This window comes from Rosa chinensis, chromosome 2, assembly GCF_002994745.2.
Source record: "Rosa chinensis cultivar Old Blush chromosome 2, RchiOBHm-V2, whole genome shotgun sequence".
In the NCBI taxonomy this organism is placed as follows: Eukaryota; Viridiplantae; Streptophyta; class Magnoliopsida; order Rosales; family Rosaceae; genus Rosa; species Rosa chinensis.
The window spans coordinates 7,689,479-7,704,745 of NC_037089.1; positions in this window are offsets into that span (position 1 = coordinate 7,689,479).

Consider the following 15,267-nt stretch of genomic DNA (forward strand, 5'->3'; position numbering starts at 1 on the left):
GATTGATACGTACAGAGAGGAAAATGGAATGGATTATTCTATTGCTTCTTAAAATCTAGGCTTTTAGTCATTTAAATTTAAGAGATTTACTTACCCCCATACATTATGTAATTCTAGCTGCAGCAGTTGGAGATCAATTGGCTACTGTGGCCTTGGTAGAGGACATGATACCATTTTGAAGTGCCATTTTCACGCAAATCTTAAGAAGCAAAAATCAGATGATCTATTGAAGGATAAAAATATAATAATGACCTACCTGACATATGCTAGGTGGAACCGCAGTAAAGGACATCAACCCCAACTGACAATGGTCCACCTCCTTCATTTTCGTCAAGAGAATGTCAATCCCTAAGCCCCAAACCCCAAACCCCAAACCCTAAACCCCAAACTCCAAAACCTCAAATCTCAAACCGTAGACTGTAGACATGATCTCTAAACTCCAAAGCGTAAACACATTGGAGGTACGATGTCTACATAAATGCCAAGGGATAAACATTTTATCGGTACTAGCTCTAGTTGCATGACCATAGTTACATGACCATGTACTGCATCATGTCGGATTGTTAGGTATGCACCAACCAATTGCTAATTCAAACTCTTTTCATCCATGTGGAAAAATATACGGTAATTCATTGATCATTCCCAAAGCCATAGTCGTAAGAAGGTTTTCTTGAAATCGGACAATTCATTAATCATTCCCAAAGCCTCAATCCATTGTCAATCACAAAATTTTGTCTAATGAGCCCATATTCATTATGAAATACTTTATCAAAAGTACTTGGAAATATTATCACCCCGTCATTTGCTTTTTCTTTATTTAACTTGCACAAAATTAAGTCTATTGGAATTAAAGTTAACTTAGAATTATGGTGAGAGTTGGTGACTTCATAGGTTGAGAGTTAGGAAGGTTTAAGGTTATTGTAACGGTCTGATATTTATGTCCGTTGTAATTGTCATACCTATGGTATTATCTATTGTAGACCTATACAAGTATGCTAGTCTAGTTGAGTAATGTGTGTGGAGGGATATTTTGTTGAAGTATCGTAAGAGTGAATTCCTTTATCAGGTATTTTGAGAGTCTCCTCGATCCATATCTCTCTCTAGGAGCTCTGTACATGCCCTTGGGCATTGTCTAGTGCAGACCTATACTTATGTCTGTTGTAATTGTCATACCTATAGAATTGTCTAGTGTAGACCTATACAAGTAGGCTAGTCTAGTTGAGTAATGTGTGTGGAGGGATATTTTGCAAAAGTATCATAAGAGTGAATTCCTTTATCAGGTATTTTGAGAGTATCCTCGATCCATATCTCTCTCTAGGAGCTATGTACATGCCCTTGGGCAATACATCTCCCATTTCCATCTTCCATATTGTGTGTCGTCTACAAATAAGACCTTGCAATCGCAATGTCGAGAGGTGATTGATACGTATAGAGAGGAAAATGGAATTGGATTAATTCTATTGCTTCTTAAAATCTAGGCTTTTAGTCATTCGAATTTAAGAGATGTACTTACCCTATACATTACGTAATTCTAGCTGCAACAGTTGCAGAGAAGTCGTCGAGAATCTAAATGCTAAGATCATGGAGACTTAGAGAGAAGCTGCTCACAATCCAAGTTAAAGGCCAGAAGCCCAAAACTCAAAGGCAAAAAACACCAAGTCCATAACCCTAAACCCATAGTACAAAAGGATATGGAAAAAAAAAAACAAAAAGTAACAAAGAAAAACCTCGCTCAACAGAGCCCACAATGGCCCAACAGGAAGACAAAGCCTAGAACCAATTTTGTTCTTTCTTGATCGAAAAGGAATGAGAGTTGGGTTGCAAAGCTCCATCTTGAACCTCTGAGAACATCTCTTGCATATTTCAACCGTGAAATAAAAATTCCTTTCTTAGTTTGCAATACCTCAATTGAGAAATCAAGGCCTCCTTGAATTTAGCTACCTCGTTTGAGTTGTTGCCGGTTATTATAAGATCATCCACATACAAGCACACAATGACAACAACATCTGCTCCCTGCTGATCTAGCTTTCACTCCACATTAACATATCTACCTGCCTATTCATAACCATTAAACTTGCGTATTGACTGGCAATATTTCTGAGATAATGGCATTAACCACCTCCTTAATTACTACCATTAAACTCGACCTCTCAACCAACTGGTCATGCATGCACGAGACTACGCGCATTTGGCCCTATAACAATCTTTGTCACCAGTTCATCCCCTCTCTTCTGGTGCCACTGATCGAGAGCACTAGTCCATCCCCTCTCTTCTAGTATCTCCAACAACATAAGTCATTCAATCAATTCACGAACAGCAATCTCAACAAATGTTCATCACATCCAACCAAAACAATTATTACAATCACAATATAATACTACTCGATCAATAATTAATACATCCACGATCATACAATAAACCCAAAAATCATAACAATTACTCAGATTCATAATATTCATCAAAAATTAAAGATCACTATTAACACATAAATTCAATTAATTACCAACAATCATAAATCACAAGTAATATAATCCGAATATTTTTAAGAGATAGTAAACCACATGCAAAATTGCTTTCAAGAGGTTGCAAGTCATGATTAACACTCAAATTAACATCTGCACCCTGCTAATCTAGCTTTCACTCCACATTAACATATCTACCTGCCTATTCCTAACCATTAAACTCGCGTATTGACTGGCAATATTTCCAAGATAATGGCATTAACCACCTCCTTAATTGCTGCCATTAAACTCAACCTCTCAACCAACCGGTCATGCACGAGACCACACGCATTTGGCCCTATAAAAATAGACCCATTTGGGGAGCAGAAAAGAATCACAACCAAAACCAACAACAACAGCAACAATGGCTTTCTTATCTTTGTTTATCCTTTTCCTGATTCTAAAATCTCCCCCATATGAAATAACCTTCACCCTCTAAATACTAGGCTTTATAGCGAAATTTCATGCCTAGGATAGGCTTCATAGCTAAATCTCTGGCAAACTCTACTTTCTAGCGTAACTAATGCTGGAATAAATGTTCCAATGCATTTCACAAGAGAAAGAGATCAAGTTCAAGTATCAGAAGTTGCATCAAAGATGTTGTTGCTTCGACTAGTACTGGACAATTCTTAAAACGACGACCTAGTGTTCCAAGGAGTATACATCCAATACGACGTTCTGTTGAAAGGATTGGTATATGGCCGGTGCTTGAATTCCTTACGGATGCTTTCCGATTTGGTAGAAAGTTCTATAACTTCCATTTCTTCCTCATATTTTTCAGATGGGCTACTCTGTGCGTGAGGTACTCCTGGGGCTCTTTCAGCCCCTCGGTCTCTACCATCTGCCTCCAATGTCTCGGCTGCTACGCAACCAAGATTGAATCCTGAGTCCACATGAAGCCCTTAGATCAAGAGATTGCATTTATTCATTATGTAAAGCCACTATTGGCCTGTAAATCATTCGCAGCTTCTCAGCTTGGAATAGTTTCAAGGTTTGATTTCAAAATTTTGAAATTGCATTGTTGAAACCTGCTATTGCAAGTTACCATGCGATTACATGCGGCGGACGTGCATCTGCACCCGCATATGCGTGTCCGTCCATTTTAGCCGTGTAAAATAAAAGGCCCAAATGTAGTACCAATTTTAAGGTACTGATACCTTAAGTCATGGCAGAACTTTCAAAGTTTATGGACTGAACAATATTTAGTCCTATTTTAAATTATGTAGAGAGTGTTGAAGAATATTTGACTTTAGTGTGCCTTGTCAAACTAGAATTACTTTCTATAGTTGTAATAAGAGAAAATGTTCTAGACTCCTAATTCTAGTGAATAGGAATCCCTGTACTCCAAGATTATGTACTTATAATCCCTATATATAGGGCTTCTATTATCAATGAATAGACACACCAATTCTCTTTTATATATACACGTTATCAGCACTAGCTTTAACCCTGAAACCAAAAGCCAAAACCAAGAAAAATCCTCTACCATTAGCCTCACTGCCCCTGCAGCCCAGCGTGCTCCTGCGTCCTGTCAGATAGCCTCACTAGCATCTGCACCCGCACCTATCCCGCCAAGGCAAGCATCTCGGCCAACCAACCAGGGTTGAAACAGCTCCTTCAATCTCGTCCTAGGATCGATAGCACGTCTGCAATCATCCACGCCTACATCAACACGCTCGTGTATCAAGACTTTCAAGCTTCACAAGTAAGTTTTACAATTAAAGTTCCCGCTTTTGAAATTTAAATTTTAGGATTAAATACTTGTTATTCCCTGTACTTTTCTCCCAAAAACAGTTCAGTCCCTCACCTTTTAAATTAAACAGTTTAGTCCTTATTCTCTCTAATTTTCACACAACAGGTCCAAAATGAATCTAAAATGACTATTATACCCTTCACTTCATCTTTTTATCATTTTTCTCTCTTTTTTTATGTTTTTTTTTATTGTTCTCTCTTTATTTATTTATTCTGCCTCTCTCTCTCTCTCACCGGAGCCGCTCTTGGCCTCAGGTCGAAACCTTCTTCTTCTTCGAAACCTTCTTTTTCTTCAACCCATCATCCATAATCTATCCAATTGACAATAATTGAGTGAATAGCCCAGAAGTAATATTCCAAAGACTACAACAATTCAAAAACCATCAGCCAAATCTATGCTTCTCATCTGCAACATAACAACCAGAGCCAAACACCCAATCATCAAAACCTGCATTTTTCACATCAAATTTCAAGTCAAACTTCTCTATAACTACAGCAAGTCTTCTACATCACAACATTTCCATCATTCCAATTGGGCATTGTTCAATTACTTGACTCAAAATTAGAGAGAAAGAAGGCGAAATGCTAAAGAAGGCAAAAGAAATTCAAAATTTGAATTGAAAAAAAGGAGATGAAGAAGAAAGGTGCTCACGGTGTCAGTGGGCTGAACCCTAATTTCGAAATAGCTGCTCTTGAGGGCCTTCAAATGCCTCAGAGATATTTCCTCTGCCGCCACCTTCACTTGCGGCCAAAGCCTGGCGAGATTCGACCCATCTAGAAAACCCTTTCCCTTGTTTTCCGTAAATCCTTTTTTTTTTCTCCCTATCTTCAATTCCGGTTTACGGGTCGAGCTGAGGAGGTTGGGGTGGTGACAGTGTAGAGCTGGGGAGGTTTGGGAGCAGCTTGTCGAGATTGGCGAGAGTCAACTGAGAGAGAGAGAGAGAGAGAGAGAGAGAGAGAGAGGTAGAAAAATTAAATAAAAGAACAAGACAAAAATAAAAAGAGAAAGAAAATGATAAAGAGGAAGTGAAGGGTATAATAGTTATTTTGGACTTGTTGTGTGAGAATTAGAAAGAATAAGGACTAAACTGTTTTTAGGAGAAAAGTACAGGGAGTAACAAGTATTTAATCTTAAATTTTATTTAATTTTTCCTTGGGGACTTTCAAAATCTTTTCTTCTTCATCTCAATTTTCTTGTAAAATGGATTCGATTCATAAAAACGGGGTTGTGAGGAGTTCACGCCAAACTACGAACTAAGAGCGTTCGTACGCTACGAACTAAGAGAGTTCGTACGCTACGAACTAAGAACGTTAGTATGCTACGAACTAAGAACATTCGTACACTATGAACTAAAAACGTTCGTAAGCATAAAAAATTGACAATCCAAACATCATTGTTTCGGTCTAATCCAAACTTCTTAGAAATCAATTTCCTGGTAGCAAAGAGGCTCGAAGATCTTATATTAGTTGTAGTGGAAGTTTTTACTCCAAAACTAATTTATTCTCCTTCGTTTTTGAATGTTGAATGCAAACCTGCAAAAACTTGACTTCATTAAACTAGATTCGAATGACATTAGTTATCACCGATGGGTAAATAACATCAAGAATCACCTCACTGCTAATGACATTCTGTGGAGTAGAGCTCACACAACTGGAATTAATTGAGAAAACCCTCTCAACCTTCCCTGTCTCAGCACTATTGGTTTAAAAGCAATATAGTATAATGCTCGACGGATCACGAGGTTTCATCAGCTTATCACTGTTATGTCAGTGTAGATACTTACTAGCATGACTAGTTTGCTATCTCACCAAGCATAAGTAACACCCTCTTTGGGACACTCACAAGCCATGGTGAGCCCCAACCGCTACTTGCATCTTGTAGCCCTATGTTCAAGCTAAGATACAGTATCAGGAAATGGCGAATCCGTCGCCGGGAAGCCACCTTCCCGGCCTTGCCAAATTGCCTTCATAATAGGCCTTTTGGCACTAGAATAGTGATATTTGAGTCCCACATCTAAGAAAATGTAAAGGAGAAACATTCCTTCACCTATAAAAGGAATGCCTCCTCCCACTTAAACACCATCCCATTACATCTTTTGTAATCCTCTTGGGCAACAAAGCTCAACACACTAGTGTAACATTCAAGTGGATGTAGTTTCCCGCTAAGGTGGGAGACGAACCACTATACATCTCGTGTCACTCTCTCTCTCTCTCTAAAGCTAACTAGAGACCCCCTCGGTCACTAACGTTAACAGTCAGTTACTGAGAAACATGACAATATACTCGTGAAAAACTATAACTTAAGGCTTGTTGGAACTAAGAGCGTTCACAAGGCGAATTATAATAGCGCACCTAAAGGAGAGCGCAAGGAGCGGAGCCCTAAAGTTAAGGGACAGAAAAATGGACGTGTAGGTCCATACAACCGCCCTATAAAGGAAGGAAATCTCCATATTGTTGCGCCGACACATGGCAACGTTGGCTAGCATGGGAGAGGCAAAGTCGGCACCACCGACTGTGGTGGTGCTGCCACCAGTGTCCCTAAGGGACTTCCAAATGCACAAGATGCATCTCAATTAAAGGTATGCTAAAGATGTAGATCTATTGAGCATTGGTTTTAAGTGCTGTAATGTGAGTGAAAAATAAGCTGCACAATACGTGTATAAAGATATGAGAGAGCATGAGGCTTATCTCACAGCTGAATGAGAAGATAGAGATGACAATGATGTCAATCTCACTATTACAGACTTCAAATCTGACAAGGGAAACAGCAATGTTAATGCTACTGATTTTGATTAAATAGTCTTCTATTTTCAAGAATTTATGTAATGGCATTTTGCCTTAAATCAATAAATGACAATAGTTATAACTCTTTCTCAACTAGGCTCATCCAATTAAATGCGATGTCTAGGAAAGGTTTGATATGAGAGAACGGTTTTACAAGTACATGTAGCATAAGCTTCACCAAAATCTCACCTTACCTTCCCTGGTCGCTACTACATTGGAGTTGATGAAAGGATTGAGTAACAACTACTTGTCTAGTTTTGATTATTATTATTTTGGATTAGATTTTGATGAGAAACTTTGATATAATCATGGGCTATTATTAATTAAGTGTCGACTCTTTTATTTCATGTCTTGGAGATATCTTAATTTGAACTATATTATTTTATAGATATTAGAGCTAATGGTTTTCATGTGGAAACATATAATAAAAATGGACATAAGTTCCTTTGCATGATCTCTAATGACTACGGACAAAAACAAGTATTAGAGAAGCTTATGTGTCGCTTTAGTGGGTAATATGTAACCACTATTCAAGTAACTGAATCCAACAACGTCATAAGAGATAACCTTTGGGATTCTGACACATATAGGCTTTGACATGACCGTTTGGGACACCTAGGTCATGACATAATGATTCATAAATTAAAGACTTCACATAGACATCATTTCTTCATAACAAAGAAAAGTACGAATCAGAGATCGATTCAAGGAGAGAAACGAACCGCCGCCGCCGTCCACCACCAACCAGCTAACGCCAGCACCGTCATCCCCTTACTGCATAGATATGGCATTGACTCCATACATGGTGATTTGTCTCCTCTCTCCACTTCTCAAGTCAATTGTGACTTTGTGGCTCAATCAAAATCCTCATTGGTTGTTTCTAAGGCCCATCTTTCATTCTGCAAAGCTTGCTTTTTTTTAGCTAAATTAGGATCGAGACCATCATATGCAAAAGACACATGTGTTCTCAAGAATCCAAGGGGATTCTGTGGACCGATTCAACCTACTTGTGGACCGTTTAAATATTTTATGGTGTTGGTTGATGCATAGACAGGCTGGTCACATGTCACGCTATTGTCCATTTATAATGTTGCGACCTTATCGAAGTTACGTGTCATACTAGCGAGATTTATGGCAAGACCATGATAGTCTCCCGAGTATGAGTGTGTAAGAATTGCGCTCGCTCATATTGAGCGAGCAGTAGGCTGTGTGAGTTCTGTCCTATGGTCTTATAAATGGGATGTAAAAGAAATTTAATTGTTGCGATCAACAATAGGTGAAAAATTTCAATATTTCCATTTAACAGACCATAGCACGAAAAGAATGAGCGTGAAGCCCGATGATAGTACCGGTCGGGTACTATCTCCACTTGTGATTAGTGGTATGAATAAGTCCCCCAAGTGTACAAAACGCTCGGGAGGTGAGATGACTCAGAAGCAAGGGATTGGACTTTGGCTTACCCCGCCTCCGGTACCAAGTGGGGTTTTCTGAGGGCTTGAGCCTATGGTACCCGATGGGGTAGAATGAGGATTTGAGTCTCTGATACCCGGAAGGGTAGATTGAGGACTTGAGCCTCTGATACCCGGAAGGGTAGATTGAGGACTTTGAGCCTCTGATACCCGGAAGGGTAGATTGAGGACTTTGAGCCTCTGATACCCGGAAGGGTGGAATGAGGATTTGAGCCTCTGATACCCGGAAGGGTAGATTGAGGACTTTGAGCCTCTGATACCCAGAAGGGTAGAATGAGGATTTGAGCCTCTGATACCCAGAAGGGTAGATTGAGGACTTGAGCCTCTGCCTCTGATACCCGGAAGGGTAGATTGAGGACTTGCGCCACTGATACCCGGAAGGGTAGAATGAGGATTTGAGCCTCTGATACCCGGAAGGGTAGATTGAGGACTTGAGCCTCTAATACCCGGAAGGGTAGGTTGAGGACTTTGAGCCTCTGATACCCGGAAGGGTAGGTTGAGGACTTTGAGCCTCTGATACCCCAAAGGGTAGGTTGAGGACTTTGAGCCTCTGATACCCGGAAGGGTAGGTTGAGGACTTTGAGCCTCTGATACCCGGAAGGGTAGGTTGAGGACTTTGAGCCTTTGACACCCGACTTGAGCCTCTGATACCCGGAAGGGTAGATGGAGGACTTGAGCCTCTGGTACCCGGAAGGATAGATTGAGGACTTGAGCCTCTGATACCCGGAAGGGTAGGTTGAGGACTTGAGCCTCTGATACCCAGAAGGGTAGGTTGAGGACTTGAGCCTCTGATACCCGGAAGGGTAGGTTGAGGACTTTGAGCCTCTGATACCCGGAAGGGTAGAATGAGGACTTGATGCCTCTCGTACCCGATGGGGTAGCATGAGGGCTTGATGCCTCTAGTACCCGATGGGGTAGCATGAGGGCTTGATGCCTCTAGTACCCGATAGGGTAGCATGAGGACTTGATGCCTCTCGTACCCGATGGGGTAGCATGAGGGCTTGATGCCTCTGATACCCAGAAGGGTAGAATAAGGGCTTGGACAGCGTGGCCCAGTGGGGTCACGTGAGGACTTGAGCCTCCTTAACCCAATGGGGTTGAATGAGGGCGCCCCGGGTAGAATCAGAGATTGAGCCTTGTAACCCCGTTGGGGTATCCGGTGGCTCTGGGCCCCGGTACTCGGTGGCATGGCCCCGGGTAGAATGATGGCTTTTGCCTTGTGACCCCGTTGGGGTACCTCGCTCGGGGAGGGGATTTTAAGTGCCACATGTTACACTTGCCTAGTGTCATATGTATATATGTAGCAATTTAATTGATGAGCAATTAAATTAACGTTTGACACTAATACATAGGCATAATAGATATGATATCGAAATTATCAAATATTGTAGACATGCTTAGATTATAGAAATCGTTATTTGAAGCATGAAAACCATTGCATTAGCACTAATTTTAAAAGTGTAAATGAGAACTTATCTGGAGCCGTCCGAGAGTGATGCAAATATTGTAAGAAATACTGTAGTGGCCCCAAATATAGTTTGGAGAGTAGTGTCAAATTAGAGTGTGTAAGTGATATATCCGGTTCGAGTGATCGAGACTCCTCAAAATAGAAAATAGATGTTAGCTCCCAAGGTGGCTAGTAAAAATATATATATAATTAGGAGGAGTACTGTAAAGTTTGAGTGCAGCAAGTGTATGATAATTTGCCAAAGTCTCTAACCAATTAATGTGGCTAACACACGTAAATTACATGACGTAATTGGTGGAGTCATGGTATGTGTCGCCAGAGGTTTGTGGTGCACAAAATAGTACATATATGCCTTAATTGAAAGGTCATGCATAATAAGATTTGAGAAATAACCATGGGTAATTGGGTATCACTTAAAGCGTACTGATCACATGGATTGGATGGTAATAGAATTCATGCAATAGTAGTCGTAGGTGAACATGGTGGTGTAATTAATAATAACTTCTAGTTTGAACTTGGTGTAATATATAGAATTGAAGTTGTGTTTGTGTGGTGCAGTGAGACCACGTATATGACTAAAGCAAATATGTTTTTGCAATTGTATATGTACGTGATCATGTATACTAATTGGTACCGATGAAGTGGCGTCATGGCTAGTCAATTTTGACATGTGTCCTCAAGGTGAGAGTCATGCATGAACTGGTCATATACTTTGAACTTGGTCGAATGGTAGAGGCAAACACGTATAGATGCCTCTCTGCTTTAAAAATATATGCTCCCACATTCTATATGTAGCCATGTGCATAGATGTTATAAATGGTAATCACCCACTTCTGATACAGCATGGACATAGACATAAGTGTGTATGTATGTAGCATAGGCATGATAATATCCAATTATGCTATTCAATTAAGGCTGAGTGCCTTGTCCTATAACAGAGGCATGTATGTATATATGTAAAGGGTCATAGACATCAGAAATGTATGAATGCCAGATCGCACTTCCAATGCATAGATATATATGTATAATTTAGGATAAGGACTTAGCTTTTCTGCAGCAGCACCGCGTTGCAGGTCCGACTTCAAAAGGCTCATTGTCGTGTGTCCAGGAGTATTGGAGAGGTCCCGGAGATCTGGTCGTTGCAAGGAGTTGAGTCGCCGGGAGGGTGGATCGTCGCCGTTGATTCCCGGAGACTGAACACCTTCGGGTAGGAGGAGAGGTGCGGGACTTGAAAAATAGTGAATTGGGTGCCGGAGGCTAGTGGGTACCGGAGATGCTCTTTTTTTTTTTTTTTTTTATGGAAACAGCTACTCTTCGGTGCTTAGGGGGCTTGGGTTTATGAATGACGCCAAGAGGGTACTGGTGAGAGTTCCGGTTGGGTGGTGCCGGGAGGTTGAATACCAGCCTAGGAAGCATGGCTGCCCAAAGCAATTCTGAAGTGCGATACCGGTAAGGGTTGCTGGTACCAGACTGGTCATTGCAAGGCTGGACTTGAAGCTGCCGGTACCAAGCAAAGGTGCTGCCGGGAGGAGCTGCTAGGTTGACTGCCGGGATGAGTTGGATACCGGGCGGTACTATGAGGAGAAGTTGACGTGATATAAGAATGTTGGGAGCTGTCGGGATGTATAGTGGATACCAGGCGGTATGTTGACCAAGGAGAGGTCACCGTGCGTGATGCATGCATGGACGAGAGAGTTGCTTGATAAGCTGATGGGCGGTACCCGTACGTGACTTGCTCACGGTGCGGGGTACCCTGCGCGTGCCTGCTAACTTGAGTACCCGCTGGCTCATGAAAGTCCTGGATGACCCACGAGAGCTTGGGAGTGGAGGGGGGTCCTTCATGTACCCATGTACCTGCTGACTCGTGGTACCCGTACATGATTCTTGCTCAAGGTCGGAGGCTCGTTACCCAAACATAGGGACCCTCCTTCTAGCGCCAATGTTTCTACTGAAGAATACGGTAACCAAGAAGCATGATAGGGAGAGAGAAAGAGAGAGATGACACCGCATGTATAGTGGTTCACCTTGCTCTTGAGGCAAGGCTACGTCCACTTAGAGATTCCACCAATAGTGAGGCCAAGTAGCCTTTTGTAGTGATACAAGTATAGTGTACATACATGTGCATTTGCAAGCATAATTAGCTATAATGAGCCACGCTCATTGTACCGCCAGGGGTACCAACGCCCACCATATGAGTGACTGGCGTAAAGACAGCTAGCCGGGTTACCGCTTGAGCCCCGGATCAACCCCAAAGCACCGCCGACGCGCCACCACGCGCCGTGTCAAGTTAGCATCAGAAGCTACTGAAACTGGGAACTGAAGCACATCAGTCCCACATCGAAAACAAGGAGAAGATCATCCTCTTCCTCACCTATAAAAGGTCCTCTCCTCTCTCCTCATTAATTACGTATTTTACTACTCATTATTGTTATGCTGCCTATATGCATTGACTGACTTAGGCATCGGAGAGTTGAAGACCGCCCAGCGCGGTCTCCCTCTAACGCCCTGTCTTGTGTTTGGCAGCTAGCAGTAATCCTCAGAGCGGCAGAGTAGCGGTCCGCCTGCCGGACCAGCGTTAGACCAAGGTTTGGCTACCGCCAGACTTTTGAGCATTAACATTGGCGCCGTCTGTGGGAAACCTTGAACAAAAAGTCATCCCATCACAATTACCATGACTAACGATAGCGAGGGAAATGTCGAGGAGCAGGCAGACCAGTCCGCCGTTCCCCAACCCGCCCACCCAGCGGTAAGCATCAACCGCGCACTATTCAGCACCCCGGGCAACCCTGGCGGTGAAACAAATCCAAGCGGCAGCCGCCCCCCAGGTCAGGACCTCACCGCCTTGTATGAGCTGGCGCTGGCGGACCTCCACAAAGCAAACAGAGAGCGCGAGCAGGAACGCAAGGAAAAGGCTGAGGCCCAGGAGCAGGTGGCCACGCTGATGACACGTTTCGACGAGCTAAAGCGGGCGCTGGACGCAAACGCCAACCCAGCACGAAGTGAGCAGTCACACAGCACCAGACACAGCCGGCCTACCGCTGGTATAGGACCCATTGTGCAAATGCAGGTACCGCTAAACCCACCTGAGCTGGCAGGAATGGGACCACCCCCTGTCCCCCAACTGTTGGAGCAGGAGGCGGAGTCATCGCTGCGCACCCACCCTCGAGGACTAGAGCAAGGACTGAGGGCAATCTACCCATTCCCGGGCGAGGGTCAGTTCCGCGGAGCGCCCGAGCAGGCCTCGCTGGCAACGCAACCGCCCAAATTTTGGAGAGGATACAGCAGTTAGAACAGAGGCTAATCCTGGCGGAGGCAGGCACCCCGGCGCCAGCCCCAAACCCACTCTTCGCGTCCAGGCCAGGACCATTCACCGCTACAATTTTGCAAGCCGTCAGACCAGCGTTTGCAAAGACCCCAAAAATGTCACATTATAGCGGTAAGACCGATCCCTTCGTCCACATGGACACGTTCAAGAAGGTCACCAACAACAAGGGATTTGATGACGCCACCCTGTGCCACTTGTTCAGCGAAACGCTGGATAGTGAGGCAATGAGTTGGTTTTTCGAGTGTCCGCCAGGGTCCATCGGCTCATTCCAGGCGTTATCTCATGCTTTCCTCTCTCGATTCATCTTGTTGTCCGCCGGTCACCACAACACGAGCCAGTTGTTTGGCGTCCGGCAGGGAGAGGACGAATCATTGAAGGCATTCGTCACAAGATGGCGGGCGGCAGCATCTCAGTGCCGCGATCTCGACAAAACAATGGCTTCGGCGACTTTCAAGCAGGGACTCCTCAAGGGACCATTCCTCTATCACCTCAACTACAATCATCCAAACGCGGTGTATGATCACCTTATGAGTGAGGCGGTCATTCATGCCCAGGCAGAGTTTATCACATATGGAGAAACCCCACCGCCACCAGCAACACCAACAAAATCATCTCAACCCTCCTCCAGCCACCAGGAGACCGCCGGCAAGGCCCCCACTGCACCGCCAGCTGACAAGAAGAGGGAGTGGCAACAGGGCAGTTATCAAAGCAAGAGGCAGAAAGACAACCACTACAAGGGCAACCGCCCATCCCATGGGGACAATCGCAACAAGCAGACGGAGTCCTCTCAGCGGTATGCAGTATTCACGGTCTTCACAGCCTCGTACGAGGAAATTTACAATCAGTGCAAGGATCAGATACCACCGCCACCCTCACCGAAATTCCCCAAAAAGGGCAAGCCAAGAAACACCGGCATGTGGTGCAAATACCACGAGGACAGCGGTCACAATACCAACAGTTGCAACGCTCTCAAAACGGCCATTGAGACCCTGTACCGTGACGGCAAGATGGATCAATTCAAGGTGCGCCAACCGCCACCTGTAATTGCCAACATTGAGCCACTGGGCCGCATCAACACCATCGATGGCGGGGCTCTAATCACCAACATGTCTCACAGGGCAAGAAAGCGTTACGCACGCGCCAATCACCCAAAGGAAGTCTGTAACATCCGCTACGAGAGATCCGCCAAACTCCCAAAGTCTGGTTGGGAGCCCATCACCTTCTCAGAGGAGGAGGAGCGCGGAGTACATCTACCCCATGACGACCCATTTCTGATCGATGCCATTCTCGACAGATGGTCAGTGGGAAGAATCCTGGTGGATAGCGGATCTGCTGTCAATGTCATATTCAACGGTTGTTACAACAACCTTAAGCGGAACAAGAAACTACTGCAAGACCATGAGCCATTGCTTAGCTTCTCCGGCGATATCACTCAACCGCTGGGTTCTGACTACATGCGGTTAACCATCGGCTCCAGTCCATGTATGGCGGAGGTACATACTGAATTTATAATTGTGGATTGTTTCAGTTCGTATAACGCCATCATAGGACGGCCGGCACTCAACAAGCTCAAATGCATCATCGCCGGATACATGCTTCTCATGAAGTTCCCCACACCCAACGGCACGGGCTGTGTCAAGGGAAGTCAGCAATTGGCAAGAGAGTGCTACTCAACCACCATTGCGCGGTCAACCCGCCGCCACGAAATCCTAACTGTAGGAAATCAGGCACCGCAACCAGATATCTTCGAGGATCCTAGGGATGAGGAGAAGAAATATGTGAAGAAGGAACCGGTCAATCCAGAAACATCGTTGAAGGTCATCAGCATCTCCGACGAGCACCCAGAGCGAACAGTCCGCATAGGAGCTCAGCTAGACCCAGAGGTGGCGGCAGAACTCACTCAATTCCTACGGGACAACGCCGCCGTCTTCGCATGGTCATATGCAGACATGCCAGGTATCTCTCCTG